Source organism: Streptopelia decaocto (genome assembly GCF_964273445.1).
Source record: "Streptopelia decaocto genome assembly, contig: HAP1_SCAFFOLD_165, whole genome shotgun sequence".
NCBI lineage: Eukaryota > Metazoa > Chordata > Aves > Columbiformes > Columbidae > Streptopelia > Streptopelia decaocto.
In genome coordinates this window covers 120,995-136,328 of record NW_028117130.1, presented here as the reverse complement: position 1 = coordinate 136,328, position 15,334 = coordinate 120,995, and the positions used below count along the sequence as shown (strand labels likewise).

The 15,334-nt window shown below is 52.1% G+C and overlaps 1 protein-coding gene across 1 annotated transcript in view; it reads right to left on the bottom strand.

Annotated features, from left to right (window-relative positions):
- LOC309451876 (RAC-beta serine/threonine-protein kinase-like) overlaps nt 1-7,230 on the bottom strand; it is a gene marked incomplete at its 3' end in the record, with an annotated part of 43,068 nt that extends 35,838 nt beyond the window's left edge. Inside the window, exon 1 of the mRNA XM_082076581.1 lies at nt 7,019-7,230. The remainder of the gene's footprint in view (nt 1-7,018) is intronic.
- Between the last annotated feature and the right edge of the window lie 8,104 nt (nt 7,231-15,334).

Below are 15,334 nucleotides of genomic sequence, written 5' to 3'. Positions count from 1 at the left end.
CATTTCCTATTCCCCATTTCCCATCCCCAATCCCCATTTCCCATTCCCCATCCCCCATTTCCATCCCCACTTCCCATTCCCCATCCCCATTTCCATTCCCACTTCCCATTCCCCATCCCCATTTCCATCCCCACTTCCTATTTCCCATCCCCATTTCCCATTCCCCATCCCCACTTCCTATTCCCCATTTCCCATTTCCCATCCCCATCTCACATTTCCCATCCCCACTTCCCATTTCCCATCTCCACTTCCCATTTCCCATCTCCACTTCCCATTCCCCATCCCCGTTCCCCATCCCCATTTCCCATTCCCCATCCCAATTCCCCATCCCCACTTCTCATTCCCCATTTCCATTCCCACTTCCCATTTCCCATCCCCATTCCCCATCCTCATTTCCCATTCCCCATCCCCACTTCCTATTCCCCATTTCCCATCTGCAATCCCCATTTCCCATTCCCCATCCCCATTTCCTATTTCCCATCCCCATTCCCCATTTCCCATCCCAATTCCCCATCCCCACTTTCTATTCCCCATTTTCCATCTCCCATTTCCCCATCTCCATTCCCATTTCCTATTTCCCAGCCCCATTTCCCATCCCCATTCCCTATCCCCACTTCCTATTCCCCATTTCCCATCTCCATTTCCCATTTCCCATTCCCCATCCCCACTTCTCATTCCCCATTTCCCATCCCCATTTCCCATTTCCCATCCCCATTTCCCATTCCCCATCCCCACTTCCCATTCCCCATTACTTCTCATCCCCATTCCCACTTCCCATCCCCATTATTTCCCACCCCCATTTCCTGTCCCCACTTCCCCCTTCCTGTCCCCACTTCCTATTCCCCATTTCCCATCCCCACTTCCCATTCCCCATCCCCATTTCCATTCCCACTTCCTATTTCCCATTCCCCATTTCCCATTCCCCATCCCCACCCCCATCCCCATTTCCCATCCCCCATCCCCACTTCCTATTCCCCATTTCCCATTCCCCATCCCCATTTCCTATTTCCCATCCCCATTATTTCCCATCCCCATTATTTCCCCATCCCCATTCCCCCTTTCCCATCCTGATTCCCCATCTCCACTTCCTATTCCCCATTTCCCATCTCCCATTTCCCCATCCCCATCCTCCATCCCCATTTCCTATTTCCCATCCCCATTCCTCATTTCCCATCCCCACTTCCTATTCCCCATTTCCCATCTCCATTTCCCCATCCCCAATCCCCATTTCCCATTCCCCATCCCCATTCCCCATTTCCATCGCCATTTCCCATCCCCACTTCCCATTCCCCATCCCCATTTCCCATCCCCCATTTCCCTTCCCCATTTCCTATTTCCATCCCCATTCCCCATCCCCATTTCCCATCCCCATTTCCCATCCCCATTTCCCATTCCCCACTTCCCTTCCCCATCTCCCATTCCCCATTCCTATTTCCCATCCCCATCCCCATTTCCCATCCCCACTTCCTATTCCCCATTTCCCATTCCCCATCCCCACTTCCTATTCCCCATTCCCCATCCCCATTCATTTCCCGTTCCCACTTCCCATTCCCCATTTCCCATCCCCCACTTCCCGTCCCCACTTCCCCCACTTCCCGCCCGCACTTCCTGTCCGTACCGGCCACGGAGAAGTTGTTGAGGGGGGGTGGGGCGGGTGCCTCGGGCCGCTCGCGGAACCCGACGAAGGAGCCGTCGCTGCGCAGCAGGAAGTAGCGCGGCCGCCACGTCTTGATGTACTCGCCTGCCGGCAGGAAGTGGGGCGGAAATGGGGGTTTTGGGGGGAAATGGGGGGTTTGGTATTGCTGAGGTGGGAAATGAATGGGAAAGGGAAAAGGGGGAAAAAGGGGGAAAAGGGGGGAAAAGGGGGAAAAGGGGGAAAAGGGGGAAAAGGGGGAAAAGGGGAAAAGGGGAAAAGGAAGAGGAGAAAAGGAAAGGGGGGGAAAGGAAGAGGGGAAAAGGGAAAGGGGTAAAGGAAAGGGGGGAAAGGAAAGGGGGAGGGGGACAGGGGGAGGGGGACAGGGGGAGGGGGAAGAAGGAAGAGGAAAAAGGAAAAAGGAAAAGGAAGAAGGAAAAGGGAAAGGGGAAAAGGGGGAAAAGGAAGAAGGAAAAGGAGGAAGGAAAAGGAGGAAGGAAAAGGAGGAAGGAAAAGGAGGAAGGAAAAGGGGAGAAAGGAAGAAGGAAAAGGGGAGAAAGGAAAAAGGGGTGTTTGGGGGGAAATGGGGCATTTGGGGAGGAAATTGGGGGATTTGGGGGGGAAGTGGGGGGGTTTGGGGGGGAAATGGGCGGTTTTGGGGGGAAATTGGGGGGTTTTGGGGGGAAATTGGGGGGTTTGGGGGGGAAGTGGGGGGTTTTGGGGGGAAATTGGGGGGTTTTGTATTGGTGAGGTGGGAAAGGGAAAGGAAACGGGGAAGGGGAAAGGGGAAAAGGGGGAAAGGAAGAGGAGAAAAGGAAAGGGGGGAAAAGGAAAGGGGGGAAAGGAAAAGGGGGAGGGGGAAAGGGGGAAAAGGAAGAAGGAAGAGGAAAAAGGAAAAGGAAGAAGGAAAAGGGAAAGGGGAAAAGGGAAAGGGGAAAAGGAAAAGGGGAAAAGGAAATGGGGAAAAGGAAATGGGGAAAAGGAAAACGGAAAAGGGGGAAAGGGGAAAGGGGAAAAGGGGAAAAGGGGAAAAAGCAAAAGGGGAAAAAGGAAAAGGGGGAAAAGGAAAAGGGGAAAAGGAAAAGGGAAAAGGGGGAAAGGGGAAAGGGGAAAAAGCAAAAGGGGAAAAAGGAAAAGGGGAAAAAGGAAAAGGGGAAAAAGGGGGAAAAGGAAAAGGGGGAAAAGGAAAAGGGGGAAAAGGAAAAGGGGGAAAGGAAAAGGGGGAAAGGAAAAGGGGGAAAAGGAAAAGGGGGAAAAGGGAAAGGGGAAAAGGGAAAGGGGAAAAGGGGAAAAGGAAAAGGGGGAAAAGGAAAAGGGGGAAAAGGAAAAGGGGGAAAGGAAAAGGGGGAAAAGGAAAAGGGGGAAAGGAAAAGGGGGAAAAGGGAAAGGGGAAAAGGGAAAGGGGAAAAGGGAAAGGGGAAAAGGGAAAGGGAAAAAGGAAAAGGGAAAAAGGAAAAGGGAAAAGGGAAAAGGGGGAAAAGGAAGGGGGAAAAGGAAGAAGGAAAAGGAGGAAGGAAAAGGAGGAAGGAAAAGGGGAGAAAGGAAAAAGGGGTGTTTGGGGGGAAATGGGGGATTTTTGGGGGGGAAGTGGGGGGTTTTGGGGGGAAATGGAGGGTTTGGGGGGGAAATGGGGGTTTTTGGGGGGGAAATGGGGGGTTTGGTATTGCTGAGGTGAGAAATGAATGGGAAAGGGAAAGGAAAGGGGGAAGGGGAAGGGGAAAGGGGGAAAGGAAAAGGGGAAAAGGAAGAGGGGAAAAAGGAAGAGGGGGAAAGGAAAAGGGGGGAAAGGAAAGGGGGGGGAAAGGAAAGGGGGGAAAGAAAAAGGGGGGAAGGAAAAGGGGGACGGGAAAAGGGGGAGGGGGAAAGGGGGAAGAGGAAGAAGGAAGAGGAAAAAGGAAAAAGGAAAAGGGAGAAGGGAAAGGGGAAAAGGGAAAGGGGAAAAGGGAAAGGGGAAAAGGGAAAGGGGGAAAAGGGAAAGGGAAAAAGGGAAAGGGAAAAAGGGAAAAGGAAATGGGGAAAAGGAAATGGGGAAAAGGAAAAGGGAAAAGGGGAAAAGGGGAAAAGGGGAAAAAGCAAAAGGGGAAAAAGCAAAAGGGGGAAAAGCAAAAGGGGGAAAAGCAAAAGGGGGAAAAGCAAAAGGGGGAAAAGGAAAAGGGGGAAAAGGAAAAGGGGGAAAAGGAAAAGGGGAAAAGGAAAAGGGGCAAAAGGAAAAGGGGAAAAGGAAAAGGAGGAAAAAGGAAAAGGGGCAAAAGGAAAAGGGGGAAAAGGAAAAGGAAGAAGGAAAAGAAGAAAGGGGAAGGGGAAAAGGAGCCCGGGCAGCTAATTAAAGGGCGTCATGGGCGCTAATTAAAGGGCGTTAATTACCTCTCTTGTGCAGCCAGCCCTCCTTCACCACCCACGGCTCCGCCATGGCGACCGCCGGCCAATGGGAACGCAGCGAGGGTCACGCGGCCCCCGGCCTGCAGCCAATGGGAAACAGCCCAACAGGAAACACTCAGCACTTCCCATTTCCCAACATTTATCCCAAATTTATCCAAAATTTGCCAAAATTTATCCCAAATTTGCCAAAATTTATCCCAAATTTGCCAAAATTTATCAAAATTTTTCCAAAATTTATCAAAAATTTTACGAAATTTATCAAAAATTTGCCAAAATTTATCAAAACTTTTCAAAATTTATCAAAAATTTTACAACATTTATCAACGTTTTCCCAAATTTATCAAATTTTTCCAAAATTTATCAATTTTTAAAAGAATTCATCAAATTTTTCCTCAATTTATCAAGTTTTTCCAAATTTTTCTGAGTTTTCCCAAATTTTCCCCAAATTTATGAACATTTTCCAAATTTTTCCAAAATTTTGGAAAATTTATCATTCATCAAAATTTCCCCAAAATTTCCAAAATTGGCCAAAATTTATCAAAAACTTTCCAAAATTTATTACAACTTTCCAAAATTTTCAATTTCTCCAAAATTTAAAACAAATTTCCAAAATTTATAATTTTCCCAAATTTTATCAAAATTTCAAAATTTTCCCAAATGTTTCCATTTTTCCCAGAATTTAATGAAATTTTCCAAAATTTATGATTTTTCCCCAAATTTATCAAAATATCCAAATTTTTGCAAAGTTTTCCATATTCTCCAAAATTTATCAAAATTTCCCAACATTTATCATTTTCCCAAATTTTATCAAAATTTCCAAATTTTTCCAAAATTTTCCAAATTCTCCAAAATTGATCAAAATTTCCCCAAATTTATCAAAATATTCTGAATTTTTCCAAAATTGCTCCAAATTTATCAAAATGTATTGAAAACTTTCCAAAATTTATCAAAATTGCCCCAAAATTTTCCATTTTCCCAAAATTTAACAAAATTTCCCAAAATTTATCATTTTCCCAAATTTTATCAAAATTTCCAAATTTTTCCAAAATTTTCCAAATTCTCCAAAATGTATCAAAATTTCCCCAAATTTAACAAAATTTTCCAATTTTTTCCAAAATTGCCCAAAATTTATCAAAATTGTCCAAATTTTTCCAAAATTGCCCCAAATTAATCAAAATTTTCCAAAATTTATAATTTTCAGATCTTATCAAAATTTCCAAAATTTTCCGAAATCTCCAAAATTTATCAAAATTTCTCAAAATTTAACAAAATTTTCCAATTTTTTCCAAAATTGCCCAAAATTTATCAAAATTTTCCAAAATTTCTCAAACCTTCCCAAACATTTTCAAAATTTCCCAAATTTCCCCAAATGTTTGAAAATTTTCCAAGATTTGCCAAATTTTCCAAAATTTCATTTTTCCTCAAATTTTTCTGATTTTTTCAAAATGTTTCAAAATTGTCAAAATTTTCCAAAATTTTCTGTAATTTTCAATTTTTTCCCAATTTTCCATAATTTTCCATTTTTAAAAAAATTTTCCAAAATTTTTTGTAATTTCCAAATTTTCCAAAATTTTCCAAAATTTTCCAAAATTTTCTATTTTTTCCAAAATTTTCCATAATTTTCCATTTTTTCCAAAATTTTCTGTAATTTTCCATCTTTTCCAAAATTTTCCAAAATTTTCTATTTTTTCCAAATTTTTCCAAAATTTCCCATAATTTTCCATTTTTTCCAAAATTTCCCAAAATTTTCCATTTTTTCCAAAATTTTCCAAATTTTCCAACATTTTTCACCATTTTCCAAATTTTTCAACATTTCCCCAATTTTTCCAAATTTTCCATAATTTTCCAAATTTCCCAAATTCCCCAAAATTCCCCCAAATTTCCCCAATTTTCCCCATTTCTCCCCATTTTCCGTCCATTCCCGTCTCCACTTCCTTAATTAAGTCGCCTTTAATTACCTTGCCCAATTACTTTTGGGGGGTGTCTCCATAAACCCCCCCCCCATAATGGTGCGTCCCCCCCCCGCGCCGGCCCCACGTGGTACGTTCTCCATTCTCCCCTATGGGGGGAGCGTGGGGGGGGCGGTTCCCCCCCCCCTCCCTAAATGGTTCAGTCCCCGGAGACTCCATTCAACCCTACGGGGGGGGGCGGATCCCCCCTTCCCTAAATGGTTCAGTCCCCTGGGACTCCATTCTCCCCTATGGGGGAGTGTGGGGGGGCGGTTCCCTGGTTCAGTCCCCTGGGACTCCATTCTCCCCTATGGGGGAGTGTGGGGGGCGGTTCCCCCCCCTCCCTAAATGGTTCAGTCCCCTGGGACTCCATTCTCCCCTATGGGGGAGTGGGGGGGGGCGGTTCCCCCCCCTCCCTAAATGGTTCAGTCCCCTGGGACTCCATTCTCCCCTATGGGGGAGTGTGGGGGGGGGCGGTTCCCCCCCCTTCCCTAAATGGTTCAGTCCCCTGGGACTCCATTCAACCCTATGGGGGAGCGTGGGGGGGGGGCGGTTCCCCCCCTCCCTAAATGGTTCAGCCCCCGGGGACTCCATTCTCCCCTATGGGGGAGCGTGGGGGGGCGGGTGTTCCCCCCCTCCCTCCCCCGCACTTGGTTCAGTCCCACGTCCCCTCAGCCGCCGGGCGCGTCCATTCCACCCTAGGGCGGGGGGGCACGGGGGGGGGTTTCCCCCTAATCCCGACCCCCCCAGCCCCTCAAACGGCGCCTTTTCCCCCCGAATTATCCCCAAAACCCCAACGCAAGCGGCGTTAATTCCATTTATCCCAAGTTACGCCGCTTGACGACCAAAAACCCCAAAAGCGCTAAACCGCGGCTTTAAACCGCGCTTAAACCCCTTCGAACCCCTTAAGGGGATGGTAAACACACCCCCCCGCACCCATTTTGGGGCAAAACGCTCGTTTTGAAGCGTTACGAGGTAAAATAATTGAGCAAAGCGGCGCCTATGGCGGCCGGACGAGCCCATTGTGGGTTGGGGGGGGAAAGGGGGGGGTGCTCACCTGTCATGGCCGCCGCTCGCGCATCGCGGGGGTCCCGGGGGGTCCCGCAAACCCCGCGTATCGGGGGGGGGGGGGGGGGGGGGCGGGAGGAGGCGGCGCTGCGGGGACTCGAACCCGCGTCCTTGGGATTCGAACCCGGGTCCTTGGGGGGGCGGGTTGGGGGGGGGGGGACGGAGCCGCTGGGCGCGCGGGAGCCGCGCGGCGCAGGCGCGGGCGGGGCGGGAAGGGGCGGGGCTGAGGGAGGGGGGCGTGGTTAAGGGAGGGGGCGTGGTTAAGGGGAGGGAAGCCGGGGTGGGGTGAAAAGGGGCGGGGCCACGCGGCGGGATCGCGGGGGTGAATGGGGCCCGGACGCCTGGGTCCCTCCCCATTCAAATCTATGGGGCCCGGACTCCTGGGTCCCTCCTCAGTGCAATCTATGGGGCCCGGACGCCTGGGTCCCTCTGAGTCAAATCTATGGGGCCCGGACGCCTGGGTCCCTCCCCATTCAGATCTATGGGGCCCGGACGCCTGGGTCCCTCCCCATTCAAATCTATGGGGCCCGGACGCCTGGGTCCCTCCTGGGTCAAATCTATGGGGCCCGGACGCCTGGGTCCCTCCTCATTGAAATCTAGGGGGCACGGACGCCTGGGTCCCTGTTTGGTCAAATCTATGGGGCCCGGACGCCTGGGTCCCTCCCCATTCAAATCTATGGGGCCCGGACGCCTGGGTCCCTCCCCGTTCAGATCTATGGGGCCCGGACGCCTGGGTCCCTCCTGAATCAAATCTATGGGGCCCGGACGCCTGGGTCCCTCCTCATTCAAATCTATGGGGCCCGGACGCCTGGGTCCCTCCTGAATCAAATCTATGGGGCCCGGACGCCTGGGTCCCTCCTCATTCAAATCTATGGGGCCCGGACGCCTGGGTCCCTGTTTGGTCAAATCTATGGGGCCCGGACGCCTGGGTCCCTCCTCATTCAAATCTATGGGTCCCGGACGCCTGGGTCCCTCCCCATTCAAATCTATGGGGCCCGGACGCCTGGGTCCCTCCCCATTCAGATCTATGGGGCCCGGACGCCTGGGTCCCTCCCCATTCAAATCTATGGGGCCCGGACGCCTGGGTCCCTCCTGGGTCAAATCTATGGGGCCCGGACTCCTGGGTCCCTCCTCATTGAAATCTATGGGGCCCGGACGCCTGGGTCCCTCCTCATTCAAATCTATGGGGCCCGGACGCCTGGGTCCCTCCTCATTCAAATCTATGGGGCCCGGATGCCTGGGTCCCTCCTGGGTCAAATCTATGGGGCCCGGATGCCTGGGTCCCTCCTCATTCAAATCTATGGGGCCCGGACGCCTGGGTCCCTCCTCGTTCCAATCTATGGGGCCCGGACGCCTGGGTCCCTCCTCATTCAAATCTATGGGGCCCGGACGCCTGGGTCCCTCCTCATTCAAATCTATGGGGCCCGGACGCCTGGGTCCCTCCTCATTCAAATCTATGGGGCCCGGACGCCTGGGTCCCTCCTGGGTCAAATATATGGGGCCCGGACGCCTGGGTCCCTCCTCATTCAAATCTATGGGGGCCGGACGCCTGGGTCCCTCGTGGTCAAATCTATGGGGCCCGGACGCCTGGGTCCCTCCCCATTCAAATCTATGGGGCCCGGACGCCTGGGTCCCTCCTGAATCAAATCTATGGGGCCCGGACGCCTGGGTCCCTGTTTGGTCAAATCTATGGGGCCCGGACGCCTGGGTCCCTCCTGGGTCAAATCTATGGGTCCCGGACGCCTGGGTCCCTCCTGGGTCAAATCTATGGGGCCCGGACGCCTGGGTCCCTCCCCATTCAGATCTATGGGGCCCGGACGCCTGGGTCCCTCCCCATTCAAATCTATGGGGCCCGGACGCCTGGGTCCCTCCTGCGTCAAATCTATGGGGCCCGGACGCCTGGGTCCCTCCTCATTCAAATCTATGGGGCCCGGACGCCTGGGTCCCTCCTCATTCAAATCTATGGGGCCCGGACGCCTGGGTCCCTCATTGGTCAAATCTATGGGGCCCGGACGCCTGGGTCCCTCCTCAGTGCAATCTATGGGGGTCGGACGCCTGGGTCTCTCCTCATTCAAATCTATGGGGCCCGGACGCCTGGGTCCCTCCTCATTCAAATCTATGGGGCCCGGACGCCTGGGTCCCTCCTCATTCAAATCTATGGGGGCCGGACGCCTGGGTCCCTCGTGGTCAAATCTATGGGGCCCGGACGCCTGGGTCCCTCCCCATTCAAATCTATGGGGCCCGGACGCCTGGGTCCCTCCTGAATCAAATCTATGGGGCCCGGACGCCTGGGTCCCTGTTTGGTCAAATCTATGGGGCCCGGACGCCTGGGTCCCTCCTGGGTCAAATCTATGGGTCCCGGACGCCTGGGTCCCTCCTGGGTCAAATCTATGGGGCCCGGACGCCTGGGTCCCTCCCCATTCAGATCTATGGGGCCCGGACGCCTGGGTCCCTCCCCATTCAAATCTATGGGGCCCGGACGCCTGGGTCCCTCCTGCGTCAAATCTATGGGGCCCGGACGCCTGGGTCCCTCCTCATTCAAATCTATGGGGCCCGGACGCCTGGGTCCCTCCTCATTCAAATCTATGGGGCCCGGACGCCTGGGTCCCTCATTGGTCAAATCTATGGGGCCCGGACGCCTGGGTCCCTCCTCAGTGCAATCTATGGGGGTCGGACGCCTGGGTCTCTCCTCATTCAAATCTATGGGGCCCGGACGCCTGGGTCCCTCCTCATTCAAATCTATGGGGCCCGGACGCCTGGGTCCCTCCTCATTCAAATCTATGGGGCCCGGACACCTGGGTCCCTCTGAGTCAAATCTATGGGGCCCGGACGCCTGGGTCCCTCCCCATTCAAATCTATGGGGCCCGGACACCTGGGTCCCTCCCCATTCAAATCTATGGGGCCCGGACTCCTGGGTCCCTCCTCAGTGCAATCTATGGGGCCCGGACGCCTGGGTCTCTCCTCATTCAAATCTATGGGGCCCGGACGCCTGGGTCCCTCCTCATTCAAATCTATGGGGCCCGGACACCTGGGTCCCTCTGAGTCAAATCTATGGGGCCCGGACGCCTGGGTCCCTCCCCATTCAAATCTATGGGGCCCGGACGCCTGGGTCCCTCCCCATTCAAATCTATGGGGCCCGGACGCCTGGGTCCCTCCTGGGTCAAATCTATGGGGCCCGGACGCCTGGGTCCCTCCTCATTGAAATCTATGGGGCCCGGACGCCTGGGTCCCTCCTCATTCAAATCTATGGGGCCCGGACGCCTGGGTCCCTTTCTCATTCAAATCTATGGGGCCCGGACGCCTGGGTCCCTCCTCAGTCAAATCTATGGGTCCCGGACGCCTGGGTCCCTCCTCATTAAAACCTATGGGGCCCGGACGCCTGGGTCCCTCCTCATTCAAATCTATGGGGCCCGGATGCCTGGGTCCCTCCCCATTCAAATCTATGGGGCCCGGACGCCTGGGTCCCTCCTCATTCAAATCTATGGGGCCCGGACGCCTGGGTCCCTCCTGAATCAAATCTATGGGGCCCGGACACCTGGGTCCCTCCCCATTCAAATCTATGGGGCCCGGACGCCTGGGTCCCTCCTGGGTCAAATCTATGGGGCCCGGACGCCTGGGTCCCTTGTGGTCAAATCTATGGGGCCCGGACGCCTGGGTCCCTCCCCATTCAAATCTATGGGGCCCGGACGCCTGGGTCCCTCCTCGGTCAAATCTATGGGGCCCGGACGCCTGGGTCCCTCCTCATTCAGATCTATGGGGCCCGGACGCCTGGGTCCCTCCTCATTCAAATCTATGGGGCCCGGACGCCTGGGTCCCTCCTCATTCAAATCTATGGGGCCCGGACGCCTGGGTGCCTTCTCATTCAAATCTATGGGGCCCGGACGCCTGGGTCCCTCATTGGTCAAATCTATGGGGCCCGGACGCCTGGGTCCCTCCCCATTCAAATCTATGGGGCCCGGACGCCTGGGTCCCTCCTCGGTCAAATCTATGGGGCCCGGACGCCTGGGTCCCTCCTGGGTCAAATCTATGGGGCCCGGACGCCTGGGTCCCTCCTCATTCAAATCTATGGGGCCCGGACGCCTGGGTCCCTCCTCATTCAAATCTATGGGGCCCGGACGCCTGGGTCCCTCCTCATTCAAATCTATGGGGCCCGGACGCCTGGGTCCCTCCTCATTCAAATCTATGGGGCCCGGACGCCTGGGTCCCTGTTTGGTCAAATCTATGGGGCCCGGACGCCTGGGTCCCCCTGGGTCAAATCTATGGGGCCCGGACGCCTGGGTCCCTCCTGGGTCAAATCTATGGGGCCCGGACGCCTGGGTCCCTCCTCATTCAAATCTATGGGGCCCGGACGCCTGGGTCCCTCTTCAGTCAGATCTATGGGGCCCGGACGCCTGGGTCCCTCCCCATTCAAATCTATGGGGCCCGGACGCCTGGGTCCCTCCTGGGTCAAATCTATGGGGCCCGGACGCCTGGGTCCCTTCTCATTCAAATCTATGGGGCCCGGACGCCTGGGTCCCTCCTCATTCAAATCTATGGGGCCCGGACGCCTGGGTCCCTCCTCATTCAAATCTATGGGGCCCGGACGCCTGGGTCCCTTCTCATTCAAATCTATGGGGCCCGGACGCCTGGGTCCCTCCTCATTCAAATCTATGGGGCCCGGACGCCTGGGTCCCTTCTCATTCAAATCTATGGGGCCCGGACGCCATAAATTTCAACTGGAATTTTGGCAATTTTGACGTGAAATTTGAAAATTTCGATGGGACTTGTATTTATTAATTAGTGTAAATATATATCTCACTCTAAATAGATATAATTGTAAATGTGTGAAAAGATGTCACAGTCACAGTCACAGTCATAGAGTCATGGTCACAGTCACAGAGTCACAGATGTAACAGAGTCAGCGTCACAATGAGTCACATAGACACAGTCACATCAAACAATAGGACGTCCTAGAGCCCAGCCTTGCCTTCCCTGTCCATTTTGGGCGCGGTTTGGCCACTTTGCAGAGGCCGGGCTGGTGACGCAGGGACAGCAGCAGTGACAGGCTGGGTGACAGTCCCCCCGTCCCCTAGGGGGCGCTCGGTGCCACACCCAGTGACACAGAACCTGTGTCGCAATGCAGCGGCCGTGGCGAGGACGCGGTGACTCCGCGGGTGACGGGGACGGTCGCGGTTGAGACGGGCGAACGACATGGACCAAGTTCCTTCAACATTGAGGTAATAGGTGCCATTGATCGCTACAAGTGCATTTTTATACAATTCTACCAGTCCAGGGGTCTTTTCACTATTGGTGACAAGTTACAGCACTAACATCCCATTGGTTAATTTTTCTATCATCCATGTTATTCTCCTATCACCATCCCCTTCTCTCACGGGTACATCTCCCCTTTCCCCGGATTTCAACAATTTTGAGAGGGATTTGAAAAGTTTCAATGGGAATGGGAAGAATTGGGACTAAAATTGGAAAATTTTTCAGGGACTTTGAAAAAATTTCAACTGGAATTTTAGCAATTTTGACGTGAAATTGTAAACATGTTGAGGTAGATTTTGAAAATTCTAGAGAGAATTTTAAAAGCTTCAACAGGATTTCAACAATGTTGAGAGGGATTTGAAAAGTTTCAATGGGAATGTGAAGAATTGGGACGAAAATTAGAAAATTATGAAGGGACTTTGAAAAAATTTCAACTGGAATTTTAGAGATTTTGATGTGAAAGTTTCAAAATTTTGTCCCGGATTTGGAAAATTTCCTGAGAATTTCCAAAGTTTCCCCGGGATTTCCAACATTTTGAAGGGAACTCCAAACATGTCAACATTGATTTTAAGAATCTCCACTGGAGTTTTAGAGATTTTGACGTGAAAGTGTCACCATTTTGTTGGGATTTGGAAAATTTCCTGAGAATTTCAAAAGTTTCACCGGGATTTCCCAAATTTTGAAGGGAACTGATCGGAGCCAGCCCAGCGAGAGCCGGAGCCGGCGGGGTTCAGCCGACCACGAGGTTCAGCCGAGATCAGGAAGCTCAGAGGGAAACGTACAGGGACAGCGTGATTCCCGGCGGGTCCCGATCGCCAAAGCCCCGGCAGCCATTGCGAGAGAGCGGCTGACGTGGCGGGGCGTTCCCACGGTGACGGCGACCACACCCCCTCCCCTTGCCTTGAAAAAGCCTTTGGGAGGGCAGCGACTAGTCACCTGGTGCAGGGAGGAGCAACCAGCTTGTGTAGCAGGTGAGTCCCACCCACACTGTGCTGCAGCAGCAGGTGTGGTAGCTTGTGCAGCAGGGTGCAGAGAGCACTTGTTGCTTGTCAGCCCCTCTAGCTTATTGCCAGCGCCCCAGACTGCTGGCGACCATGGTCGTCTCCAGGAGGAGAGCTTGTCTCTAACAGGCTGTGGCTACGCAGACTGAGGCTCTGTCCCGAACGGTGGCTGTTCAGGTCTCCAACTGCAGGGAGTGCCACAGCCTGCTGCTGAGGGAGGGAGGCAGCATCCCACCTGTGTGAGGTGTGAGCGGGTGCAAGACCTGCTCGACATGGTCGTCAAACCTAAGGAGGAGGTTGAGACACTGAGGACCATCAGGGAGTGCGAAAGGGAGATCGACTGGTGGAGTAACACCCTGACGTGCCAGTCGGAAAGGCCCCAGGGAGGTACCCCCCAAAAGGAGATGGACCTCCTGCCCTCTCGGATAGAGGCAATTTTGCCGTGAAATTGTAAACATGTTGAGGTGGATTTGGAAAATTCTAGAGAGAATTTTAAAAGCTTCAACAGGATTTCAACAATGTTGAGAGGGATTTGTAAAGTTTCAATGGGAATGGGAAGAATTGGGACGAAAATTGGGAAATTTTTCAGGGCCTTTGAAAAAATTTCAACTGGAATTTTAGCAATTTTGACCTCAAATTGGAAACATGTAGAGGTGGATTTTGAAAATTCTAGAGAGAAGTTTCAAAATTTCAACAGGATTTCAACAATGTTGAGAGGGATTTGAAAAGTTTCAATGGGAATGTGAAGAATTGGGACAAAATTTGGAAAATTGTGAAGGGACTTTGAAAAAATTTCAGCTGGAATTTTAGCCATTTTGACGTGAAATTGTAAACATGTTTTTTGGAGAATGGCCAAGAGAGAAAGGGCTTGAGACCCTCTCTACGGAGAGGATCTCTTCTAGTTAGCATGAGTAGGCCTCAGTTAGCGTGAGCTGAGCAAGGGTGGGTGAGAAGGTATTGCCTGGGAAAGGCCTGCACAAACAAGTCTCACAGTCTCAGGAGGCAGCTCCTGAGAAAAGCCTGGATAAACAAGTACCAGAGGCAGCTCCAAGATAACGAGGGAACTCACATACCAGGGGGGCCACAGAAGGGGGTGGACTCAAGGGGATGGATTCATTATGTATGTTGGGATGGGCTCATTACGTATGCTATCAAATCGGTGTTTGACAAGTAGGCATAATTAATAGAACTGTTATAAAAGCTTGCGCTCTGTATCAATAAAGGGAAGCATGTTTATAATTCACATTGAATTGGTTACATTTCTTCCTCCGTCGCCGTAGGCCCGAACCCATGCCGGGGTCTTGACCCCCGACATTTGGCGCCCGAACAAGCCGAGCAACGGACCTGAAGGCCGAGCCTGGACCTGAAGACCTAACGGGGACTTAAAGGCCTAAGGAGGACTTAAAAGGATTAACGGGGCGACGGAAACGACAGCGGCGCCAGAAACAGCGACTGGCGGGCCAGAGCGACCGAACACTGTGCTGCGGTGTGTCGTCTCCGATGCCTGAACCGATTAAAGTTCGCTGCTGAAGGGCTACTAAGGGGCACTACAAAAAAAAAAACAAAAAAAAACCAAAAAACCATATCGCTGTAAGTAGTTCCATAAGAGGATACATAAGAGGATACATAAGAGGACCTTGCCAGTAGTAGTATGGATAAAGGTGACACGGAAAACGGGAACATGAATTTGGAAGTAGCCCTAGATCTTTTACGGAGCTTTTTGGAAAAGCGAGGGGTCGATAATAGTTGCGTTAAACAGCTAGCTGGTCTAGTAGCAACAGGGAGAACTAAGGGGTGTTTTCAGGATCCTGATTTATTGTTTGATGAGGGAGAGCGGATCAACAGAGAACCTCAAAGGACTATTGATTTGGTGCAGAGGCATGGGAACTGTGTTGTGGAAGGCAGTAAGTCACCGTGAAAGATATATTCTTGGCCTTGTAACCGCCTGGAAACTGATAATTACTACAGTGAAGCAACTAAAACCTGAAAAGACTGTTACGGGCATTAGTGATTCAAAATTTGAACTTTGGGACAATATAGAGCAGAAAAAATGG